Source organism: Somniosus microcephalus, chromosome 16 (genome assembly GCF_052327205.1).
Source record: "Somniosus microcephalus isolate GS21.2 chromosome 16, FLI_Smic_1.0, whole genome shotgun sequence".
Taxonomy (NCBI): domain Eukaryota; kingdom Metazoa; phylum Chordata; class Chondrichthyes; order Squaliformes; family Somniosidae; genus Somniosus; species Somniosus microcephalus.
The window spans coordinates 43,859,705-43,872,818 of record NC_141002.1 but is presented as its reverse complement, the minus strand read 5'-3'; the positions used below and the strand labels follow the sequence as shown (position 1 = coordinate 43,872,818).

At 42.3% G+C, this 13,114-nt stretch overlaps 1 protein-coding gene across 5 annotated transcripts in view; it reads right to left on the bottom strand.

The window, feature by feature from the left end:
* LOC147106110 (ELKS/Rab6-interacting/CAST family member 1-like) overlaps positions 1 to 13,114 on the bottom strand; it is a 1,260,296-nt gene that overhangs the window by 570,584 nt on the left and 676,598 nt on the right. The window lies entirely within an intron of this gene.

Genomic DNA, 13,114 nt, shown 5'->3' with positions numbered 1-13,114 from the left:
TTGTTAAGTATGTCAGGGGAAAACAGGTAGTTGCAGCAACCTACAACTCCAAGCAAATGACAAAGAACAAGAACACCACACTGAAGCTGCCCAACAACACTAGATGGGGTGGTGTTGTCATAATGTACAACAGCCTTCTGGAGGGTAAGGAGTCGCTGCAAGAAATGGCAATATCCCAGTCTGGGGATATGGAAACCACCATCAAGAAAATACTGCTGGATGATGTGTTTTGGGAGAGAGTGGTTAGCAGCCTTAAACTACTCTCACCAGTAGCATCTGCAATTGCTCAGATTGAAGGAGATGACGCTGTCTTGTCAGATGTTCTCAGGCTTTTTACTGATTTAAAAGAACAAATCAGCATTGCCCTACCCACATCCCTGCTGCTCAAAGCAGAGGAGAAGGCAATTGTTCAATTCATACAGATGCGTCAAGAATTTTGTGTCAAGCCGATTCATGCTGCAGCATACATGCTGGACCCAAAGCATGTTGGGAGACCAATACTTTCTGGAGAACAGATCAACAGCGCTTACAGTGTGATTTCTACCCTCTCACACCATCTCAATCTGGATGTGGGCAAAGTTCTGGGAAGTCTGGCAAAGTTCTCTACCAAGCAAGGTCTTTGGAATGGGGATGGGATATGGGAATCATGCAAGCATATCAGTGCACATACCTGGTGGAAGGGACTTTGTGCATCTGAGGCCCTGTCACCTATTGCATCGGTGATACTCCAAATCCCACCTTCATCAGCGGCCTCTGAACGAAACTGGTCACTTTTTGGGAATACGCATACAAAGGTGCGCAACAGGCTGACTAACAAGAGAGTGGAGAAACTGGTGGCTATCCGGGCGAACCTACAGCTTATTGAGCCAGATACAGAAGTGTCCACCACACAGCTAGACACTGACACAGAGGAGGAAATGGACACGTCAGAGCCAGAGTCAGAGAATCAGGAGGAGCAATGAGGAGTAGAAGACTCAGAAGACTCATGAGTAGAAGACTCAAAGGGACAAAATAAGGACAAATTACAGGCTAAATAAGCTGACGCTCTTTTTATTTTATTTTAGATGGGTCTTTTTTGTGGGGGTTCAATAAAGTTCAAAATTATAACCTAAATAAAGTTTTGAAAGCCTGTTTTTATTTGTATGGAACAGTATGTCTGTTTTGACGACAAAGATAATATAAGGGTCAGAGACAAAAACCATCAGTGTGCAAAAAAACTCAAAATTCCCATAAATTCCCAAAATTCCCATAAATTCCTGAAAATTCCCATGGAAAGTTTCCTCTTTTAAAAATTCCCAGAATTTTGCAACCCTAACTGTGGGAGTACCTTCACCATGTGGACTCACCATAATCAGCGTAAGCAAATTAACAGTAATGAAGAAAATAATGGCAATATAAAGTGACAAATCCCCAGGACCAGATGGTTTTCATCCCAGGGTTTTAAAAGGAAGTAGGTGAGAACATGACAGATGCCCTAACTATGATATTCCAAAGTTCTCTCGATTCAGGAACCATTCCTTTAGATTGGAAAATTGTACATGTTGCTCCGCTATTTAAGAATGGCGAGAGACGGAAACCAGGGAATTATAGACCAGTTAGCCTAACATTTGTTGTCGGGAAATTACTAGAGTTTATAATTAAGGATAGGGCGACTGAACACCTCGAAAATTTTCAGCTGATCAGAGAGCCAGCATGAATTTGTAAAAGGTAGGTCACAGCTGACGAACCTGATTCAATTTTTTTTTGAAGAGGTGACTAAAGTAGTGGACAGAGGGGATGTCTATGGATCTTATTTCTATGGACTTCCAGAAGGCATTTGATAAAGTCCCTCATAAGAGACTGTTAACTAAGGTTGAAGCCCATGGAATTGAAGGCAAATTATTATCCTGGTCAATTGGCTGAGCGGCAGGAGACAGAGAGTAGGGATAATGGGCAGGTACTCTAATTGGCAGGCTGTGACTAGTGGTGTCCCACAGGGATCTGTGTTGGGGCCTCAACTATTTACTGTATTTATTAATGACTTAAGACGGTGGGATAGAGAGTCACATATCCAAGTTTGCCGATGACACAAAGATAGGCAGCATTGTAAGCAGTGTAGATGGAAGGATAAAATTACAGAGAGATATTAATAGATTAAGTGAATGGGCAAATCTGTGACAAATGGATTTCAATATAGACAAGTGTGAGGTTATCCACTTTGGAACTAAAAAGGGTAGATCAGAGTACCCTATAAACGATGAAAAGCTAGAAGCAATGGAGGTCCAAAGAGACTTGGGGGATCCACGTACATAGATCATTAAAATGTCATGGACAGGTACAAAAAATAATCAAAAAGGCTAATTGCATGTTGGCCTTTATATCTAGAGGATTAGAATACAAGGGGTTTATAAGTCATGCTACAACTATACAAAGTCCTGGTTAGACCACACCTGGAGTACTGTGTTCAGTTCTGGGCACCAGACCATAAGGAGGATATATTGGTCTTGGAGAGAGTGCAGCGTAGATTTACTTGAATGATACCTGGACGCCAAGGGTTAAACTATGAGGATTACACAAACTAGGGTTGTATTCCCTGGAATTTAGAAGATTAACGGGTGATTTGATCGAAGTTTTCAGGATATTAAGGGGAACAGATAGGGTAGATGGAGAGAAACTATTTCCGCTGGTAGGGGAATCCAGGACTAGGGACATAGCCTAAAAATGAGAGCCAGGCCTTTCAGGAGTGAAGTTAGGGAACACTTCCACATGCAAAGGGTGGTAGAAGCTTGGAACGCTCTTTCCACAAACAGCAGTTGATGCTGGGTCATTGTTCATTTTAAATCTGAGATTGATAGATTTGTGTTAACCAATGGTATGAAGGGATATGGGGAAAAGGTGGGTATATGGAGTTAGGTCACAGATCAGCCATGATCTCACTGAATGGAGGAACAGGCTTGAGGGGCTAAATGGCCTACTCCTGTTCCTGTGGACTGCAGCGGTTCAAGAAAGTGGTTCACCTCCACCTTCAAAAGGGCAATGAGGGATGAGCAATAAATACTGGCCTGGCTAGTGATGCCCATATCCCAAGATTGAATAAAAAAAACTACAGATCTCAGACCCCAGGCGGCACTTAGAAAAGGGGAGTGCACAGTGGTTAGTAAAGTTGAATACTCAAGTTATAAAGTTCCAGAAACGTTACATGACTTTTGTTGTCAGAAATATTATGATGTTTCCAAGTTTTTTATTGAAATCATAAAGTTGCACTGGATCTGAAAAAGACGTTTCTAATTTACATACATGACCTGGACTCCGAAACTCAATGGAAAGTGATCAAACATTCAGATGATATCAAACTAAGATGGGCAGTGGGATTGGAAGAGGTAGCTCAGAAATTACAGAATGAGTTCAACAATATTTATAAATGGGCAGAACAATGACAGATAAAATTTAATGCAATCAAGTTTAAAGTGCTACACATGAATGGTGTTGAAATAGCTGAAGATGAAGCTGAAAGACCCAGGAGCCTTTGTAGATTCAACATTAAACATGTCCAACCAATGCAGTACAGGAATCAACAAAGCTCACAGAATGTTGAACTAGATAGCCAGAACAGTAGAATATAAATCAGAGGAAGTAGTGATCAAACTTTATAGTGCTCTGGTCAGAGTACACCTTGAATACAGTGTTCAGTCAGATCGCCAGGAAATGAGAGAGACACTCAAACATGGGAGGCAGTAGAGAGAGGAGCCATAAGGCTGATTCATAATGTCAGAGGTCTGAATTCTGAAGAAAGATTGGAGAACGATGTGATTTTATGGAGGTATACAAGATTGTTACAGGTATGGAGAAAAGTTAACCTGTAATTACTTCAAATTGAACTGCAGGAATAGAACAAGGGGACAGGTTCAAACTAGAGAAGGGTACTTTTAGGACAGATATCAGGAAATTCTTCTTCACAGAGTGATCAACATGCGGAATACATATCCAGGTAGATATTAGAGATGAAACCTGGAATTATTTCAGAAACAATTGGATGCTACAAAGGTGTGGGGGTAGGGAGGGCATTAGAATTTCTGGATGGATGAATCAAGCTGAGCCGAATAACCTTCCTCACAACATTTTAGAAATGTTCAAAATGGTGTTGAAATATCGGTCAGCCTTTGCAAAGGTTGTATGGTGGGGGGGGGGGGGCGGAGAGAACTGGTAGTTTGAAAGCAAGAAAGGCAAACCCAACGTAGAAAAATGAAATGGAGTCTGTGGGTAAATTGGCAGAGTGGCACAGTACGACCCCGCACCCGCCCCCCACGTTTGATAGCAAGTGAATGAGTGGATGCAAGAAAGTTTGCCCAATCAAAGTTAGTACTCAATCCTGCTTCTCTCTTATCCATGTTTGCAAACACCAGCACAGCTGCACACCTGGAGATTACACTGGTTGAGTGTCTGTCTACTGTGGGGAAGAGCAAGTGGTGGTAGCAAAGGAGGAGCAGGATCCTGAGCCCAGATAGGCACATGCATGCCATCAGTGCCCAGTACTGTGGAGAATCACACAACATATTAAATGTGCAGTGCTCTGTTGTGCCCCTGGCTGGCTTCCATGGAGAAATTAATGAAGCAGTTTGTCCTGGTAAACAAAGCATCAGACACCTGTTTTATGCATCACTGCACTGTTGCTTGTGTAATCTGGCAGGTGTCCCCTACTGTTGTTCAGAAGGAACCAGCTGCTTAAGGGTTCAAACAGTGATCATGTTGACAGCATCATCGGTGTCCTAGAACTTGTCCGAATGTCTGGCTCCAGATAACAAAGAAAGAATGTGCATTTCAGTGGCATCTTCCAAGACATCCCAAAGCACTTCACAGCGAATGAATTACTTTTGAAATGTAGTCACTGTTGTTAGGTAGACAAACATGACAGTCACTCTGCTCACAGCAAGGTCCAACTAGCATCGATGAGGTAAATGACTAGTTCATCGATTTTTGGTAATGTCGCTTGAGGGATAAATGCTGGCCAGGGCACTGGGAGAACTCCCTGTTCGAATAGTGCCATGGGGTCTTCTACATCCACTTGAAAAAGCAGACAGGGTCTTGGTTTAATATTTCATCTGAAAGACGGCACTTCTAACAATGCAGCACGTATTACACTGACGTGCCAGCCTAGATTATGTGCTCAAGTCCTGGAGTGGAGCTTAAAAACATGACTTTCTGACTCTGAGGAGAGGGTGCTACCACTGGGCTAAACTGACACTTAAGACAGCATTATTCTGTAACTAGCTCTTTAGTGAAGGCAGACCTACTCAGACATGTCTAGATAGGTCCCCCTCAGTCTATACACATGGCTCGTGGGTAAATGGGGGTGCAGCAGGACCACCTCAAATTAAATATACTTCCCTCTCATGCTTCCTCCGAGCCTCTAATTCCTTTTTCTTAAACAGCAAGAGAGAGGTATAAGTGATGGGATGGTTATCATCAGAAGTGGTTGTGGCAACTAAAATTGCAACTGCAACAAGTCAGAAAGGGCAGATAGGGCTGCATATTAATGAAAAAATACAAAAAGCGCACTACAAGCGAAACAACACATTATAAAGAAACTGCAAAGGAACTCAATCAGCAAGTCTTGATGTAATGCAATTATCAATATTATTTTTAGCTGTATATGTGACATAAGTGAAGCAGGAAAATGGTTTGAGCAATTTTATTAGTTCTATTTTGTAGCAAATGCTGGTATCTGATTAGTAGCTTTGAAAAATAAATTGAGTGATTTGATGGGTTGGGATTGTGTGAATTGCTGGTTCATGATTGATACTTTTTCCTGTTTGCCTACATTTGAGTGAATCAGCATGGTTAACTTAACGGATAGTCATTATTTGAGCCAATCAGGCTAAGTGTGATGGATATTTTGCATATGTGATGTTTTGAAATGTGATGTACACTGTACACGTGTGATTCTTTGAAGCATGACAGACCCTAATTTTCCTACACCATGGCCAGAATTTCCCGGGGTGTCAGCAGGCAGGGTCGGTGGCAGGTCGGGTGGGAAAGAGCTTTTTTTGACATCGGGTCGTCGTTGTCAACCCACCGCAAAGCGCCTTCCCAATGTTGGGTCTATCAGCGTTGAGCAGACCCGACAGGCGACCCAATTAAACTCATTATAATGTACGTAACAGACCCTTAAACAGGCCTTTTTAACTTACTTTTTAACTTAAACTTCATGGCCACGAGAATCACGCTGTTCGGGGACCACATCTATCAACCTGAGGCGGGAGTTCAGTGGCCATTGCTCCAGCTGATTTCTTGTCAGCTTCAAATGTACAGTAAAAGCTCCCACCTGACAAGACTATCACTTTCCTCAGCCACAAGCTGTTTCTCAGTCCATTTCCGGCACAGATTCTGCAGGCTTTCCACTCTCCATCTACTCTTACCTCATTGGAAGAACTCTCTCACCACTGACAGAATGCTTCTGTCATCTCTACTTCACCTGCCATCTATCTTATAAGCATGGGTGCCCTGTATACTCTCTCACCTTGGTCCTCAGAATCCGACCACAATGAGCCCCAACACTCGCAGCGCCAGGCACACCAGTAGCACCAACAACACCAACCTTCTCCGCAATCACCTGATGCTGCACAGGACATCAGCACCTGAGCACACCTCACCATGGCCAGATTTACTTCACTTGACGCTGTACACCCTGGATGCCACATGATGTGCCAAGATGGCACCACCCCACACCAACACCATAAAGCATCCCTACAATGTCCAAGCCATTACTATCACACTCACCACCATTGCGGGGGGGGCGGGGGGGAGTGGTACCGTTATGTCTCACCATTCACTGCAACTCACTAAGCCACTTTCAAAGGTGCACTCAAATCTGTCAAAGAAAGGAAAGTGTTGAAAACAAAGATAGAAACATAGAAGATAGGAGCAGGAGTAGGCCATTCAGACCCTCTAGCCTGCTCCACCATTCAATGCGATCATGGCTGATCATCCAAGTTCAGTACCTGGTCCCTGCTTTCTCCCCATACTCCTTGATCCCTTTAGCCTTAAGAAATATATCCAACTCCTTCTTAAATATATTTAATGATTTGGCCTCTACTGCCTTCTGTGGTAGAGAATTCCACAGGTTCACCACTCTCTGGGTGAAGAAATTCCTCCTAATTTCTGTCCTAAAAGGCCTACGCCTTATCCTTAGACTGTGACCCCTGGTTCTGGATTCCCCGACCATCGGGAACATCCTCCCTGCATCTAGTCTGTCCAGTCCTGCCAGAATTTTATAAGTTTCAATGAGATCCCCTCTTATTCTTCTAAACTCCAGTGAGTACAAGCCCAATCTCTCCTCATTTCAATGTTTGACAGCACATTAACAGAAACTTTACATGAACATTGGATCAAACACCCAAGTGGCTACCCTTGTGTGTTGTTAGTTGGTATGACTGCACTAGGATGAGGGCGAGTGTGATGGGTGGCTAGTGAGATGGGGATGTGATAATGTAGATAGAGAGAGAGGAATGGATGGAGGTGCAAGGTAAGTTGCTGAGTAAGGATGTGCAGGAGTAGGGTAGGAAAGGCAGAGTGATGGGGATCTGATGAGAGGCACAGCAGGAGGAAGGTGAGTGTGGCTTTATACTAATGTTTTGTGATCTAATGAGATCATTGAATGGTTTGCGCCACCGCACCCAGGTCCTCCTGACCACATCCCTCCTTGTCACCTACTCTGCAATGTGCAACCAGGCTGTGTTGGTCTCCTGGGGAGGTCTCTTCCACCCATGGGAAGGGAAGAGGACCTCCCTGCATGCTGTGACTCATGGGAGAACCTGGGTACAGCCCTGCACCTCTGTGCAGTGATTGTCAGTGTTTGCAGCACTTCAATGCTGTAGAACACTGACAGCACAAACGTCAAAAGTAAGGTGGCCATGGTCCCTTTAAGGAAACCGGCTGATGACGTGTCATGAATGATGTTACCAGGCCCGCTTCCTCTAACTGGCCCGGGAAACGTGCTGGCCGGGCTTAACAAGCCCAATCAACGTAAATTCATTTTAGGCAGTGGGATGGAGCCAGCAGCTGGGCCACGACCCGCCACCGACATCGCCCACATCGGACCTGCCGAGTTGAGCAAAATCCCGGCCCATGTGTCAGGTTTTTACAAGAATAAGCTTTTTTTTCTCTCACTGGGATTAGAAGTTGACAATATCAACCGATCAGATTAGTTGGATAGTGGCATTGAAGGCTATTCGAAGCAATCAGATGTTAGTGTCTGAAGTTAGCAGTTATCATGGGTGACTTTAATCTACATATAGATTGGGCTACTCAAATTAGTAACAATACTGTGGAGGAGGAATTCCTGGAGTGTATACGGGATGGTTTCCTGGACCAATATGTTGAGGAACCAACTAGAGATCAGGCCATCTTAGACTGGGTATTATGTAATGAGAAACGATTAATTAGCAATCTTGTTGTGCGAGGCCCCTTGGGGAGGAGCGATGATAATATGATAGAATTCTTCATTAAAATGAAGAATGAAGTAGTTGACTCAGAGACTAGTGTCCTGAATTTAAATAAAGGAAACTACGATGGTATGAGGCACGATTTGGCTAGGATGGATTGGGGAACGTTACTTAAAGGGTTGGCGGTGGATAGGCAACGGCAAACATTTAAAGATCGCATGGATGAACTACAGAATTTGTTCATCCCTGTTTGGCATATAAATAAAACAAAAAGGTGACTCAACCGTGGCTAACAAGGGAAATTAGAGATAGATTAAGATCTAAGTAGAGGACATATACATTGGCCAGAAAAAGCAGCAAACCTGAGGATTGGCAGCAGTTTAGGATTCAGCAAAGGAGGACAAAGGGATTAATTAAGAGGGGGGAAATAGAATGAGAGTAAGCTTCCAGGGAACATAAAAACTGACTGTAAAAGCTTCTATAGATATGTGAAGAGAAAAAGATTGGTGAAGTCAAGCGTAGGTCCCTTGCAGTCACAATCAGGGGAATTTATAATGGGGAACAAAGAAATGGCTGACCAATTAAATACATACTTTGGTTCTGTCTTCACATAGGAGGACATAAATAACCTCCCAGAGATGTCAGGGAACACAGGGTCAAATGAGAGGGAGGAATTGAATGAAATCAGTATTTGTAGGGAAATGGTGTTAGGGAAATTGACAGCATTGAAGGCCGATAAATCCCCAGGGCCTGATAATCTACATCCTAGGGTGCTTAAGGAAGTGGTCCTAGAAATAGTAGATGCATTGCTGGTCATCTTCCAAAATTCTATAGACTCTGGAATAGTTCCCATGGATTGGAGGGTAGCTAATGTAACCCCACTATTTAAAAAAGGTAGTAGAGAGAAAACGGGGAATTATAGACCGGTAAGCCTGACATCGGTAGTGGGAAAAATGCTAGAGTCTATTATAAAAGATGTAATAGCAGAGCACTTGGAAAACAGTGACAGGATCAGACAAAATCAACATGGATTTACAAAAGGTGCTCGAGTAATCTACTGGAATTTTTTGAGGATGTAACTGGTAGAATAGATAAGGGAGAACCAGTGGATGTGGTGTATTTGGACTTTCAGAAGGCTTCCGATAAGGTCCCGCATAAGAGATTAGCATGCAAAGTTAAAGCACATGGGATTGGGGGTAAGGTATTGACTTGGATAGAGAACTGGCTGGCAGACAGGAAGCAAAGACTTGGAATATAGGGGTGTTTTTCTGAGTGGCAGGCAGTGACTAGTGGGGTACCGCAGGGATCGGTGCTAGGACCCCAGCTATTCACAATATATATTGATGATCTAGACGAGGGAACTAGATGTAATATCTCCAAGTTTGCAGACGACACAAAGCTGGGTGGGCGTGTGTGCTGTGAGGAGGATGCAGAGAAACTCCAGTATGATTTGGACAGGTTGGGTGATTGGGCAGATGCATGGCAGATGCAGTATAATGTGGATAAATGCGAGGTTATCCACTTTGGTGGCAAAAACAGGAAGACAGATTATCTGAACGGCAATAGATTGGGAAAAGGGGAAGTGCAACGAGACCTGGGTGTCATTGTGCACCAGTCGCTGAAGGTAAGCATGCAGGTGCAGCAGGCAGTTAAGAAGGCAAATGGTATGTTGGCCTTCATAGCGAGAGGATTCGAGTACAGGAGCAAGGATGTTTTGCTGCAGTTGTACAAGGTCTTGGTGAGACCACACCTTGAGTATTGTGTGCAGTTTTGGTCACCTTATCTGAGGAAGGATATTCTTGCCATGGAGGGAGTGCAACGAAGATTCACCAGACTGATACCTGGGATGGCAGGAATGACATATGAAGAGAGATTGGGTCGATTAGGCTTATATTCGCCGGAGTTTAGAAGAATGAGAGGGGATCTCATTGAATCTTATAAAATTCTAACAGGACTAGACAGACTAGATGCAGGAAGGATGTTCCTGATGGCGGGGGAGTCCAGAACCAGGGGTCACAGTCTAAGGATAAGGGGTAGGCCATTTAGGACAGATATGAGGAGGAATTTCTTCACCCAGAGAGTGGTGAACCTGTGGAATTCTCTGCCACAGAAGGCAGTTCAGGCCAACGTATTAAATATATTCAAGAAGGAGTTGGATATATTTCTTAAGGCTAAAGGGATCAAGGGATATGGGGAGAAAGCAGGGACAGGGTACTGAATTTGGATGATCAGCCATGATCTCATTAAATGGCAGAACAGGCTTGAGGGGCCGAATGGCCTACTCCTGCTCCTATCTTCTATGCTTCTATGTGTCTCCTACTGTTAAGTTATACACAAACTTAAGGCAAAAATATTTACAGATGAGCAGATGGTTTGAGAGTTGCAATTATAGGTGTGTTCATTTAGTGTTTGGCTCTGAAGAAGTTATATATTCGAAGATGGCTGCTAAAATATAGCTTTTAAAAAAGAAACGTTTCCTTCAAAGGGACTTTCTGGAGTATGCTCGACAGTTGCCCTGTGTGAAGACTTATTTTCTTCAAGACTAGTTGCAGTAGTTTTTGAGATAAGGAGAATGTGAATATATTACCTGACTTAATTTAAACACTTCTGTCACTGTACAAGAATTGACAGGGTTTCTAAATAAAAGTGGTAGTAGGGTTATACTGGTGATCAGTTTCAATTTAAAGAATTACACTGAGATCCACATATTTAGGATTTTAGTACACTGTGTACTATGATGTATGATGCAGACAGTTGGACAGTTTATAGGTGAGTTGTATGTGGTGCCCAGCTATGTTCTGTAACTTTGAAAGCAGTTCTCAGTTTGTTTATATGCTTATGGTGAAGGGCCTCGTGGTCACTGGGGACACAGCCTGCACCATCTGTATTTGGGTAGTCAGCATCCAAGGGAAAACTTGAGTATTATTATTAACAATCAGTAAAAATAAGAGATTTCAAACCCTATACAGGAAGCAGGCAGTCAAGTCTACCCGAGAGCATGAAATGCAGCCCTCATTCCTGTAAATCATATTTTATGCATTTTGGTTATTTTTAATGAATCAGTGTGCAAAGGTTTTCAAGAAAATTGACCTTATTTGATAGAAATTACTCTTGTTGATAATAACAGACAATACATAATATGGTTGAATGACTTTCCTCTGTCTGCTATTTTATTGAAGGGCATTAACCTTTTTAAATAGGTTTATCCCTCTGTCTTAATAGCAGTCAGAAGAATGGCACGCGAGCACATTAAGCACTAGTCCGTTAGTATCACCGATAGTTACTGAAATATACGGCAGGTTGATCAGCATCTAAAAGAAGAAAAGACAGGTTAATGCTTGGGTGTGACCCTTCATTAGAACTGAGTGTTAAGGTTTTATTTCAATGATATTGAGCCCCTGATGAAGCTACTTAAAAATAAGTGTGTTTTTTTATTTTAAATAGATCAGCATTGCCTCAGTCATGTAATCCCATGCCTGTCTGGGGCTACCATGGAGATGGGAGAGGGACAGCTGTGATATTGAGCCTACTTTTTCAGTAGACGTAGAATGCACTGCTGTTTGGGATTAATGTAGGCATGTGTTGTAAAGATTTCAGTTCACAAATTAACATGTTGTATCTGGAGTCAGATTTACTGGACCTTGTAAAGTTGTACTGAAATCCCTACAACTAATTACTTTCATATTTTAAATATCTGTAACTCTTCCAGAAGTTATTATTTTTGGCTTGATAAACAGAATTTTAATAGCATCTAAAATCTCAGAAAATGCAACAGATAAAATGTCAAAATGAAATTTTCTGGGGATGCCTTTAGAAAATAAATCTCATGCCTTCAGCACTAAGTTCTAAATCCACCTGTGCTGCAAACTGTACTTTTTAAAAAAATCCTGCAATAAAAGTGATGGAATGTTGGGTACACCTGTAGCTCCAGTTATAACAAGTCCATGTCCCACTGCACTTTAAGCCCAACTTTTCATTTTTACACATCTCAAGCTAATACTTAGGGCTGGTTTTTGGTCTGTCAGTTTTCTGAAATCATTTGTCAGATCTCTAGGTTGATATGTATAAAATTCAATCACATCATACCGCATTTCCTACCCCATTTTGTACAACTCAGAAAGTAGACTTAGATATGTAGAGAAACAGGAGCTCTGCTACGTTTGTGTAGAACTTTTGCCAAACAATGAAGTTGTCACACTGAGAATGAGGGCACTAAATCTGGGATTTATTCCTGGACTGTTATAACAATGATTTAAGTGCTAGGAACCAATTTATCAAAGCTACATTTTGAAGGAGGAACTGAACTTAATGTGCTCGCGTGCCATTCTTCTGACTGCTATTAAGACAGAGGGATAAACCTATTTAAAAAGGTTAATGCCCTTCAATAAAATAGCAGAGGAAAGTCATTCAACCATATTATGTATTGTCTGTTATTATCAACAAGAGTAATTTCTATCAAATAAGGTCTATTTTCTTACTTTTATATGCTTAGGTATTCCATGATTCAGCACAATTCTTATGTTTGAAATCCCTCTCAACAATTACAAGAGTCAACACTGATGAACTCTAAGCGAAGGTAACATTGGACTGGGGAGGGTTGCTGCTAGAATTTTACAGTAATACATGCTGGACTGGCACTGGAATAATGCTCAGATAGAAAGAAAGGCTTGCATTTATATAGCCAAAAATATAAA